Source organism: Ceratotherium simum, chromosome 4 (assembly GCF_057802395.1).
Source record: "Ceratotherium simum simum isolate JZ-2026a chromosome 4, ASM5780239v1, whole genome shotgun sequence".
In the NCBI taxonomy this organism is placed as follows: domain Eukaryota; kingdom Metazoa; phylum Chordata; class Mammalia; order Perissodactyla; family Rhinocerotidae; genus Ceratotherium; species Ceratotherium simum.
In genome coordinates this window covers 70,229,592-70,242,253 of record NC_141903.1, presented here as the reverse complement: position 1 = coordinate 70,242,253, position 12,662 = coordinate 70,229,592, and positions in this window count along the sequence as shown.

The window sequence follows — 12,662 nt, the reverse complement described above, 5'->3', positions numbered from 1 at the left end:
CTCTTTAATCAATACTTTCCTTGAGAATGGAAACAGCAAAATGACATTTAGTTTTAGGTGTTTGTTTGGTTTTCCTTACTCTTTTATAGTGGCATAAATAAACAATTCAATTCCCAACAAGTGAATAGCAGGGGGAACAGAGAAGTATGAAATTGAATAATTCTTAGATTGGAAAATAGGAATTTATTATAAGAAAATTGTCCTGTTTCTAACCTCAGCGGGTTATTTCATTCTAAAATAATGTAAAATTTACTTATAATACCCATATTAAAGAATAATATTTTATTTTTATAGTTGGGAGATCATCTCTAAGATTTTTAAAAAACGTTCACAGAGAGAAATACATTATTTTGTCTCCATGCTATGCAATGCATTATCTCCTTCTTCCAAGTTAGATCACAAGCTTGGTATTTGAATGGTATTCATTCAAACTGCATTTGTTGGTATATGCTAGTTATTATTTTTAAACTTTTGACTTTTTTTAGGAGAAGAATAGATTGTTTTCGCATTTGTTTGCAAATCATTGTACTGGGAAAAGATAAGAATATAGCATAAAAGTTTATTTACATTTATTTACGATATTCAGATTTAATGTATCTCACTTTAGTAGTTCAAAGCCTTTTACGTAAGATTTAAAAAAGACACATAGAATACCATCTGTAGTGCAGATGGATAATAAACATGACAGAAATAAAAGAGGAATAAGGAAATCACAACTATACGATTAGCAGACATTTTGTCCTGCCCCAAAAGTCCATAAAACATTTGATTCATGCCAAAAAATCCTTGACAATTGACCCTGTCCAAAATGTCCATGAGCATATCTGGCCCATGCCAAATGATTTGAACATGACCAAATATCAAGGACCTTTTGGCAGGAACCAAATGTCTCCATGGGTGTTTTGGAGGGGACCAAATGTCCTGCAAGGCAATTGAATTTTATCCAAATGTAATCATAGCAGTCATTTTGGAAAAGTAACAGTATTGGATGAACTTTGGATGGAATGATATGCCCATACAGCTCTCCCTGCTCTGACCCCTGCCTATTCTCAGGGTCGTCACACAGGTCTCTCTACTTGCCCCCTCTTATGCCCCCCTATTTATATACCCCAGGAGCGAGAACCATTTTAAGTCTCTTGAATACACCTGATTCTTCCTACGTCAGGGTCTTCCCCCATGAAAGAAATCATCTTTACTCTCTTCTTGAAATCATCTGTTAGCTTTTTCCTGACCAATTTCTTATGCTTTGGAACTTGACTCAATCATCATTTCCACCAGGAATTCTTCCTGGCCCTCTCTTCTCCTATTCTCTCCTTGCTCTAAAGAGATTACCCTCTCTACAATCTCGATATTATCCTGGATACCTTTCTTTCAGTTATGAAGTGAATAGTTAATTGTTTAATATCTGTTTTTCTGCTACGTTGTAAGCTCTAAAAGGGCAGAGACTCTGTCTTGTTTCTTTCTGAATTTCTAGCACCTAATACAGCACCAGCATCTTACACCTAATAGACATTCAATAAATATTTACTGAATGAATGAGTGCAATGCAATTTCAACTCCCCACCATATTGGAAAAATAATCATGAGCCCATGTATTTGAACTGACAGATCTTAGTAGATTACTCTCATTTCAGGGGTAAAAAACCTGTTTCTTAAAGTTTCAATGTATAAGTTTTATTTAAATTCGAGTCCCTTACAGGGCCCTAACAATTCATTTCTCATCTATAGGCATATTTAGGTATTCTATTTTTTAAAAATCTTACATTAGAAATTGCACAATTCCTTCAACTCAACTTTTCAGTTTCTGAATATCACACTAATGTTGATCATACAAAATTTATTCCACTTGTCTGCTTATAATTTTCCTTGAATTCAAGTATTTATTTGTCATTTTAACTATAAAGTTAGCGGCACTTTAGCCAAGTAAAGATGGTCATTTCCCCCATTTTTCACATCTTTGTTTTATTATACCTTTATTAAAATTTATCAACATGGACATAAAAGCCTTGAGCTCTAAATTAAAACATCTCTAAGAAAGAACTTTTCTAGAAAAGCTATTTAACTTCAAACAAGATGAATTAATACCTACTCTGAGCCATTTTTATTTTCTAACTATACATGAAGAATTTTTCAAATGCATTAGTTACAATGCTATAGCCAGAAGAGTTAAAATGAAAACTACAAAAGAGAACAAAATTGGCACTAGAATTACACATAGTTCTGTAATGTCTACCCCCAGGAGACTGGATATAGAAGAGTCACAGCATCTCAAAACTGGAGGTCTGTTTAGATGCCATCTAATCCCAATCTGATGAAGGACACTTTCTTCACAATTATCTCTCATAAGTACTTGAACATTTCTAAGGATAAGTATTTCACTGCCTTCTCAGGTATCTCCTCACATTTTTAGGCATCTAATATTATTAGAGAGTTTTCTTTTATGTTGATATAAAATATTCCATGCTATAACTTCCTCACATCCCTACCTTTTGTTTTAGAAACACAACACATTTAGTTTTTATTAAACATTTGGGAAGCGCATCTCTACTGCTGCACCAAGATTGCTGTTGGTAGTTCTGGGGTCTCCTCTGAGGTTGAACTCAGTGTACCAGAATGTAATTAATTTAGACCAAGAGTCTTGATCTCATTGGTAAAGCTCAGATATTTTCTTTATGTTCTCTTCACTATCTTGGTCTTCAGTTTGTTTTTATCTAGATTTTCCATATCCTTTCATGTCTAAAGATTATATTTAATAGAGAAAATAGAAGCCAAGTGGAAAGAGAGGAGAGGTCTCTCATTGTCATCCATCACTATTGTAGTAGCCGTGGATGGGCTGTGCTCTCGAAGGAAGGAATACGTGGACAAGTCCAATCTCAGAGGCAGCGTCATGTCAGGAAATAGTAGGTTTGTACTATCCTCCTTCTTTTGCGTCCTAATTAAACTAAAATTTTCTTTTGTATTGCCCTTATTATTTACCAGAAATCGAAGTTTATTCAAAAATCATCCTTGATACCAGTGATGTACTTAAAAATCCAGGCCAACTCTTAAATTTCTCCTTGATTATGTATCTTATTGAAAACTGACATGGACAGTTTGAACATGCACAGCTACTAAATTCTCTTTTGGGTAAGTATGACTAACTCCCAATAATTAAAGGTAGAAGTGGCTATTGTCATCCCTACAACGTAGATGAAACTCTGATACGCATTCTGCTGTTAACTAGCAAGTAGACGCAATTATATGGCCTTTGTGAGCTGGATGACTTCTGAAGCTCTATCCTTTTAGTGCCCCAATCACACCTACTCTGTAGACCTAAGGCAAATGTAATATTGTTTTAGCAGCAGGATTTGGCTGTACAGACTCCTATAACAAAAAATCCTCTGAATCAGTGTAAAGATACAGGTGCACTTAAAAATCAAGGGTAGGGGCCAGCCTGGTGGCGCAAGCGGTTAAGTGCGTGCGCTCCGCTGTGGGTGGCGGCCCGGGTTTCGCCGGTTCGGGTCCTGGGCATGCACCGACGCAACGCTTGACAAACCATGCTGTGGCAGCATCCCATATAAAGTGGAGGAATATGAGCACGGATATTAGCCCAGGGCCAGTCTTCCTCAGCAGGAAAAAAAAAAAAAGAGGAGGATTGGCAGATGTTAGCACAGGGCTGATCTCCTCACAAAAAAAAATAAAAAAAGAAAAATCAAGGGTAAAGTATATGAATAATGGATGGTGGGAACTATAATTCTCACTTTTGGAGTGGGAGGTTTCAAACAAGTAAGGCAGAAGGGTAGAATGACCCATGAGGTACTGGGTTAGCATTGAAGATATCAATATGAACTAATGTTTAACTTAATATCGATACTGATAGGTAGATATATAAATAATTATAGACGTGTCTATTTACACACGTTAGTGTATATATTTATTTCCTAGCTCTGTCTGTGCAGGGAGCCTAGAAGCAATGACTCTCCAGTAGCAATGAGCACACTCAGTGATCACATCCTAGTTTCTGGTCTCGTTCTCTAATGAAAGGAACCAATGCTCCTTAGGAAAATGACTGGTTCTAGGACTGGGGCAGGAAATAAACAAGATGAGCCTGGAGCATCTTTTAGAACTAGAAAGTAAGAAAGTGCTCAAATAATCAAAACAATGAGGTATGTCAAAGAGATGTAGGGGCCAACTGAAACAACACCAATGGCCAATGTTGGAACAATTTGAACAACAAAATAAATAATGTAGTAATGGATTATTACTTAAATAATATAATAAATATGTACGAGTCCATAGTGATATAAATAACTGATTGTATTAAATAAATAAATGAGGAAGAAGAGATAAATTTCCCACACAGAATAATTCCAAATAATTTGCATAGGCTTACTTCCCTTCCAAAGATGGTGGAACATAACTCTTAATTCCTTAAGTGTGGGTACACTTAGTGACTTGGCACTTAGTGAATGGCACTTTATCTCTGTGGTCTTCCACCCCGAAACCCATAACCTCAAAAAAATGTGAAACTGCATTAGCACAGAAGAGTTTAAGGAGACATGAAACTGAATGTAATATAGTATCTTAGATGGGGTACTGGATCAGAAAAAGGACACTAGGCAAAAACTAAAGAAATCTGAATAAAGTGTGTGTGTGTTTGTGAGTGTGTATTAAACTTTTTAATGTCAATATAAATATGTATGTATATAGGCTTACCAGATTTTTTCTATACTATCTATTCAAGAAAAGGAAAGTCTCAACCATTTCTTTACTTTCAAGTCAATCAACAAATCTTGAAAATCTAATTTTACCAATAGAACTCCATTTTTAATTTACATAATACTAATTAATAAAAATTCTCCTGAAGTTAGTCAAAGCACTTGTTAAAGGTATCTCTGGAGTAATACACACCTTTGAAGTATGTATTACCAGTTATGTTCATTTTATTAACTGGCCCATGGGTATGGATTGAGGCTCTGAAAACAGACAGATACACATATCCACGGTTTATGCTGTCTATGCTGAAAATAGAGACACACATTCATATCTCCTTCTTATCTGAAAAGTTTTACAATAAATTATAGATATTATACTACTCTTTTTTTCTCTTATCTTTTGAACTTGTTTCTTTTATGTATGACTTTTCCATAGAGCTTACTGAGCAGCCTCATCTATTTCTTTAGACACATTTCTCTTGTTTTGTTAAGTGCAATTACTCATGATTCCCAGTCAGGACTTTGTTTTGGAGACTTTCCTAACTCTCTTTTTCCATTTTCCACTTCCAAATGCTGACTTTGCCCACAATAGCCACTTCACTGTCATTTAATATAAGAAACAAGTTGTCTTTCATTCAAGTTTCCTGTAATTATTTCTTCCCCAACTGGAACTTGCTTTTACATTCATGTTATGCCCATATTGGCAGTTTTATTTTCTTTATTTTTTTTAAATCGAGATATAATTGACATAACATTGTGTACGTCTAAGGTGTACAACCTGTGTTGATTTGGTACATGTATATACTGCAATATGATTACCACCATAGCATTAACTACCACCTCCATCACGTCACATAATTTCTTTTATGTGATGAGAACGTTTAAGATCTTTAGTTTCCTTTTTGATGTTCTGTCGGATACAATTTTCAGCCTGTCAAGTTTTTCAGATGTTTGATATTTATCCAAATGAGATATTCTTCATGTGTTTTTCATCAAAATTTTGAAAGACTTGTACACGGTAAGCACAAATAAGATACTTTCTCTGTCCCCAAAATGTTTCGGCTTAATGTGTGGGAGGACACAGACAACAAACAGGTAGTAATTATACTGCGTGACAAACTTGAGGATAAAGGTGTGTACCGGTGTTTATGAAAACCCATTGAAGCAGTTTCTAAACCCGCCTCGCTGAGAGTGTTTGGTTAGAGAAGGCTTTCTAGAGTAGGTGTCATCTGAAGTGAGTCCTAAAAAACAAAGGGCGATGGATAACGATATAGGAATGAGAGAATGTAGGGTGAGCTGAAATTCAATGTTGAGAAAGATAAATTCATGTTCGTGGGATGCAACTAGTTCAGGAGATGAAGGTTGGATGTAATTGAGGAACAGCAAGAGATGAGATTGCAAAGGTAAGCAGAGAACATGATGGGTTTTCTATGGCGTGCTAAAAGGTTTGAGTTATGTCAGGTACTTGACATAATCAAGTTTGTGTATTATAAAGATCATTCTAGGGATAATAAAGAGACAAGATTGGAAAAAGCATAATCAGAATCAGGTGGAACACAGCTGCAACTGCTAAGTTGCAGAATTATGAGGTAATGAATTACTACAGTGGAAATATGAATGGTGAAGAGATGAATCTCCTTTGTCAATCCTGTACCTGTCAGAGTCAGGACTCCATAAAGTTTTTTGAATAACTGAATAAATCAATAAAATTAAGAAATTTAGGCTAAAGATTTGCATGAATGTCCAGCATGGACAGTAGAATGTCTCACTATAATAGTGAGAGTTACAATAAAGAAAACTTTGACTCAAGCACAGGTTGAGATAGTAAAGCCGGATGACAGGAGACTTGGAGTAGATTTCAAGTGACTAACAACTCTATAATTGTTATAGCTCTAATATTTCCAGAAATAATTTTTTAAGATATAAATCTTAAATTTCTGATATATACTTCCAAGAAAATATAAATTTTATATTTTCTCTCTACCAAAATGCTTGTATCTTCTGATTTTTGAAATTCCATGTAAATTTTGTTATGGCTTAGCATACACTACTCCTCTGCTTTCTGCCTAGTCCCTCTCTCTCTCTTTTTTCTTCTCCCTTAAACCTGTGTACATTTACCATGTGTTCTACTGCTCTATCCTGAATGTAACTTGCAAGACTTTAATCTGTGCCTACAATTTCTAACCTGTTCAGACTACTGGGGAAGAAGAACAAATCATGCGTTCAAGTCTCTTCTGATTTGCCGAACTGCCAAGCCAGCTACAGCATTTTACAATACCTGAAGGTATGGATCAACAGAGCCTGGAAACACCCATGCCCACCAAGCACTGCCCCACTCCCACATTCCCAAGCATGTCTCAGAGAAAGAAAAATTCACACAGGGAAAACCTTAAAGAATCCTGGTCTTACCCTGGATGGCAGGAGCATCCTATGTGGGTTTGTCAGCAACTCATCACTTTAAGTCTCTGAATTCAACAGACACATTCAAAAGGAACACTATGAAGATAAATTCTTAGATTTACCCTAGTCTTCACATAATTCCCATTTCTACAAAATGTTTTCAGGCTTTCTGGCTTTATATCTGCTCTACCATTATGTTTGTGCTTTATTGATTTGGCTTCCTCTGTGGTTTTGTTTTCTGGCTTGGGGCTGGTCTTCTCCATCCTTCTTAGTTAAAATCTGAACAGTCAGTCTCTCTTTTAATATCTCTGGCTTGATCTTATTCCTCCATGGATTAGCTCTAACTCTTAGGCTAGCCTGCATTTCTGCAATTATCCTCTGGAGGACAATGTAGAACAAGAGCATCATGGGAGTGATGGGGAGGAGAAGTCTTTTACTTACAAGGACTGTCTTTTCAAAGTATTCCAACCAGATGTCAATCATTGTCTGAAGGAAAATAAAAGCTGATGAAATTAAAATACCTATTTTTATAGTCATCAGTTGAATCATATTTGATTTGGATGAACCAAAACTGAATGATCTATTTGGTATTGATATTAGCTGATCCATAGATTAATTTGAAAAAAAAATTTCAATCATATATTTATTGTCTCATTGACATAATCTGACCTATATAGCTTATATTTGTAAAATTTACATTTATAGATAAGGAAATGAGTCATATGGTAATACAACTTGGTTAAGGTTACTCAATATTTATATGGTTCACCCTTCTCTTGCAAATTAGGAATCTATTGACATGAGTACAAATTTCCAGTTCACATATCATATTTTATCATGATACTTCAGACTGCATGTATGATCAGACTTATAATGTTTACTGCCAAATGTATTTAAGATTTAATAATTTTCTTAATTTAAAACTGATGATACATTTTGTACAAATGAGTTATCTTTAGAAATAAGATTAAATTCAGTTCAAAACTCTAAATCATGAATGGAACATGAATTTATTCTGACAATTGCAAGACAACAAAGCATAGTGTTTAAGAATTTAGCCTGGAACTTGATTATCTTGGTTAATTGCTGGAATTGCCACCTGCCAGCTGTGTGACTGTGGGCAAGTTATCTAAACTCTCTGTGTCTAGTTTTCTTCATCTATTAATTAGGAATAATTAAAGTATCTTTATTATAGGGTTATTGTAAATATCAAATGAGTGGCAAATAACAAATATCAAAACACTGGCTTGTAAAAAATGAAATTTAGATGTGTTTGTTAAATAAATTTAAAAATTGTCTGCCAGTAAAATGTTGTACACAGCTAATGACTAGAGATGTTCTATTAAAGAACAATGGTCATTTCCTTCAATTTGGAATAATATTTAGGTCGCTAAGACTGGGAGGCAAGAAAACAAGACATTCTACTGAAATTAGAATTCTAGTGTTATTTACTTTCTAAATATATCAATGTTCTGTCTTAGGTTACTATGAATCTTTCTAATAATTTTTATCTGTTTAAAAATGTAATATATTGTAAATTGTTCAAAGGACAAATAAAAATGTTAATGATATGCTCAACAGAACCAATAAACTAACTGCATTGCATATTCATAAAGTTTGATTTATAGTGATTATTACCAGTGTTATTCTGTTTCCTGTGTAGTGTCTTATCAACAAATAGTATGACTCCTGAAGGTCATAAATGAAATAAAAAAATTTTTGTGCATCTACTAGTTGATTCTATTTTAGATGGCAAAGTGGTTAGCAGTTGTTTCACTGAAATTTAATTTCCCTTTCATATCTTTCATCCTCTGTGCTTAAATAAATGACTATATTTGCAATCACGCTTTTCCACAGATAAAAGTCCTTTGTGTTCAGTCATTGGTTGAACTTTTAAAATAAATATTGATAAAAGAATTTGTCTTTGTCATCTTTTCTCCATTTACTTATTCTTGTCATGGCCAAACTCTTTATACTATTTTAAACTTAACTTTCTCTATCAAATCCTTTTACATTACTGCTATTTAAAATTTGTTTTCCCAACTTCATTGCTCTACTGATTTTCCTTTTCTTAGCATGGCCAAAGAACTATATAGAAAATAAATATTAAAAAGGTGGTTTTATTTTTTAATGGTGAAGCAATTTTTATAATCTCTAAATACCTATTAATTGAACTTTCTTGATCGTAATGTATTCTGCATGCTACACAGCAATTTAAACAGACATACTCCTGTATTTCAGGAATTATTCTCACAAGAATATTAAAACATGCTCAAACACGTATATATCAAGACATTTCTGTTTTGTGTTAAAATGACAGGAAAAATGGCATTTTCATATCTCACCATTTTTTGGTTGAATTAGCAGTAATATTTACATATTGTTTAAAAATATCTTCCCTATTGTTAAAACATGAAAATTTTTGTCCAAAGCCTTTTGTTTTCTCACTATGATTACCCAAAATTCATTTGGATGATTTTTTTTTCTCATTTAAGTGCTACCATAACATGTGGTTTATCGAAACAGAAGAAAGTTAGTCTTGACATTCTTCCATAATGTGCCCTTATCTGGTTTGTCTACTCTCAGACACAGAATTTCACAGCCATTTAAACTCTAGTTGATACACCCGGTGTGGTCAAATCACTACGGCAAAAGCAGAGGGTCTAACTCAATTTTTTTTTTTTTTAACAAGTCTGAACACAAACTATAAAATCATCCACTTTCAGTTTACTGAACAAAAATAAATAATTATATGTACAGACACACTGAGATCAATCTATACTTTATATATGGATCTTTGTATGATATGTTTCTGGTCTTACTTTTAATTCCTCCTTACTAGAGAACTTCGTAAAAGAAGTGTCTGTCCTCATTCTCTATGGATAGTATGGAGACTCTTTAATCATCTGGTTCTTCAGCATTTCTTTTTCATGTCTTCACTTAACCCTAATATGGCTCATTTTGAAATATGAAATTTCTTTCATCAGGGTTCACGTGTTAATTGTGTAGAGTTCTAAAGCTCTGCAATTTCCCAAACTCTCAACTTCAAAGTATAGAGCAACATTTCACAAACTTTGTTCAATAGAACATCAGGATACCTCAGTTGTTTGGGAGCTATAAGATATTTTGTCTTACTTTATGATATCTGTAATTCATATTGCCATGTTAAAGGCTACAAAATGTTGTATGTACTCTAAAGAAACCAGTTTAATTTGGTTTACACCAGTGTTTTCCCATTTTTAGACCATGTTATCTCTATTATTTTTTTCTTTAACTATTAGATGTTGCTGTAAATAAGTGCTCTATGAAATACAATTGGAAAATATTGTAATTTCTTTTGCTCTTCTAATGCCATTCTTATTAATAAACCCAAGATCTCTCAATGATACAACCTAATGGGTTGATGTTCTTCTCCACTGCCCACTTTGTACAATATGCCTGCTGCAGCTGCCTGAGGATGAATGTCATTCCCTTCTTTTTAGCCATGGTGGGACATTATATAAACCACCTTGACTGTAGAATACAATTAATTTCAGGCTAAGTAATACTTTAGTGACTCTTCTTTGCTTAATCAAAAGAGTTATTTTGGTTACATTAGTCTATACTTAATTAATCTTATGAGTACTACAACTAGGGTTTTGTTTTTTAATTATGTCATGCTAAGCTTTTCTATTTGAAATAACTGAATTGAGTGGTTGACAAAAGTTACATATATATATTTATATCTGTATACACATTTATGTCTATATATACACACACGGTAATCATATTCAATGTGAAATATCTGCCAAGTACCAGCAAGGCAGGCAAAGCAGACTGATACCTTCATGGAGTTTGGAGTCTAGTATGTACACAGCATGTCTCTAGCTGCCTCTGTATTGTGTTGCTGTCCCAAATCTCCACACTGTTTTTTTAACTGGGAAAGAAGTGGATGCTCACTTAGATATTAAAGGAAGGTTCTAGGACCAACATTTTAACTTAAAGATTAGCCCAGGAGAAACCCAGACATGGAAGCAGATAGCAAAGAAGGAGTTGAACATCTTTTTTGATGCCAGCAACTAGGGTGAGACAGGTGTGCCTCATGTGGCTTTGCACATATTCTTGTGAAGGACTTGGGATCACGGTACAGTGATGCAGAGCAGTGGAAGAGTTTGACAGAGGAGGAGAGTTCCCATGACGGTGGTGCCAGGGGCAGGATCCTAGTCTGCCCCTTCCCTTGGTAAGAATTGGGGTGTGTTTTCTGCCTAGTCATCACCCCATCTTTGTTCCCACCTATTTCCTGAGCCTATTCACCGGCTGTTCATTCAGTTCTGTGACTTCCTGCTATCCTTAACATGATACAGTTCCTTCTTAAATTAGAATTGTTTGTGTAGCTTGATTGATATACCTATTGTGAAAAGCCTAGGTAGAGGAAAAGAAGAGGAAAATTAATGTATACAGAAGGGAACAGCTCACTAGATGTGAGAATTAAAACTTCAGTAGCATATCCCCAGCTACTAAAGGAGGAAAAAATCTGGAGTACAGTATTTGAAATGAAGTAAAATATTTAATTTCCATAAGTTCTTTTCTATGAGAGATTGAAAACTGTGTACACATAAATAATATGCATGCTCATTACACTTGGAATTCTCTGACATTGATATGAACGAAGAAGGATGATGATGAAATTTCATGTTTATAATACTTGGTTAAGATTAGTTGCATTTTCACAGCTATCTATAATCAAATTAAGTTAAACTATTCTAAATGTATGACATCTACTGTACCTTACAATTTTTAAAAAGGGAAATTTTAATCATATTTTATTTTTTCTATGATTAGCAATGTTTTACGCAATCACTGTGTGTGGACAACTCCATTAGATTACAGTAAATTTTCTTTCCTTGAATATTTTGCTTGAGTTAATAGACCTAAGGTGTACTGTAGGAGGGAAATTGTGATTTTGGAACTCGTTCTGCATCCTCTCCCTTGCCCTTACCAACCCTGGTATCCCCTCTCCTTTGCTTTCTTGTTACTGCTTAGGGTGTCTTCATTCTCAGCCATGCTAGTTACGAAACTTCAACTCCTCTTTGAGTCCTCCATTTCCTTGGTCCCTATTTTTAGTGAGTTGCAAAGCGATATAGATGCATGCCTCCGCTGTAGGTCTTCTCTTATTCTAACTGGGCCTTCATGACGTTTTTAACCTATGCTCCTATGGTAATCACATGGCTTTCCCTCTTACACTTACATCCCAACTTATATTCTTGGTTTGTCACTTCCAATCCTTGAAAATAAATTCTCCATTCTGGCATGTATGGTTTTTCATAAGAAGACTCATACTATGTTTCCAGAATGATGATCCTCAGTAATTCCCTAATAATTTTCCTGCCCTTTATTCAAACTAGGCCACATGTTGAAGCACAATTTGAATTCCCCATTTCTGTGATTTTTGTTCATGCTGCTACTTCTGCCAGAGTTCAAAACAACATGTATGAACTATTTACTATGTTCCAGGCTCTCTCTAAGCTTTTTACATGTTTTATCTCACATAATCCTCATAACAACCCTATGAAGTAGAAACTGAAATCA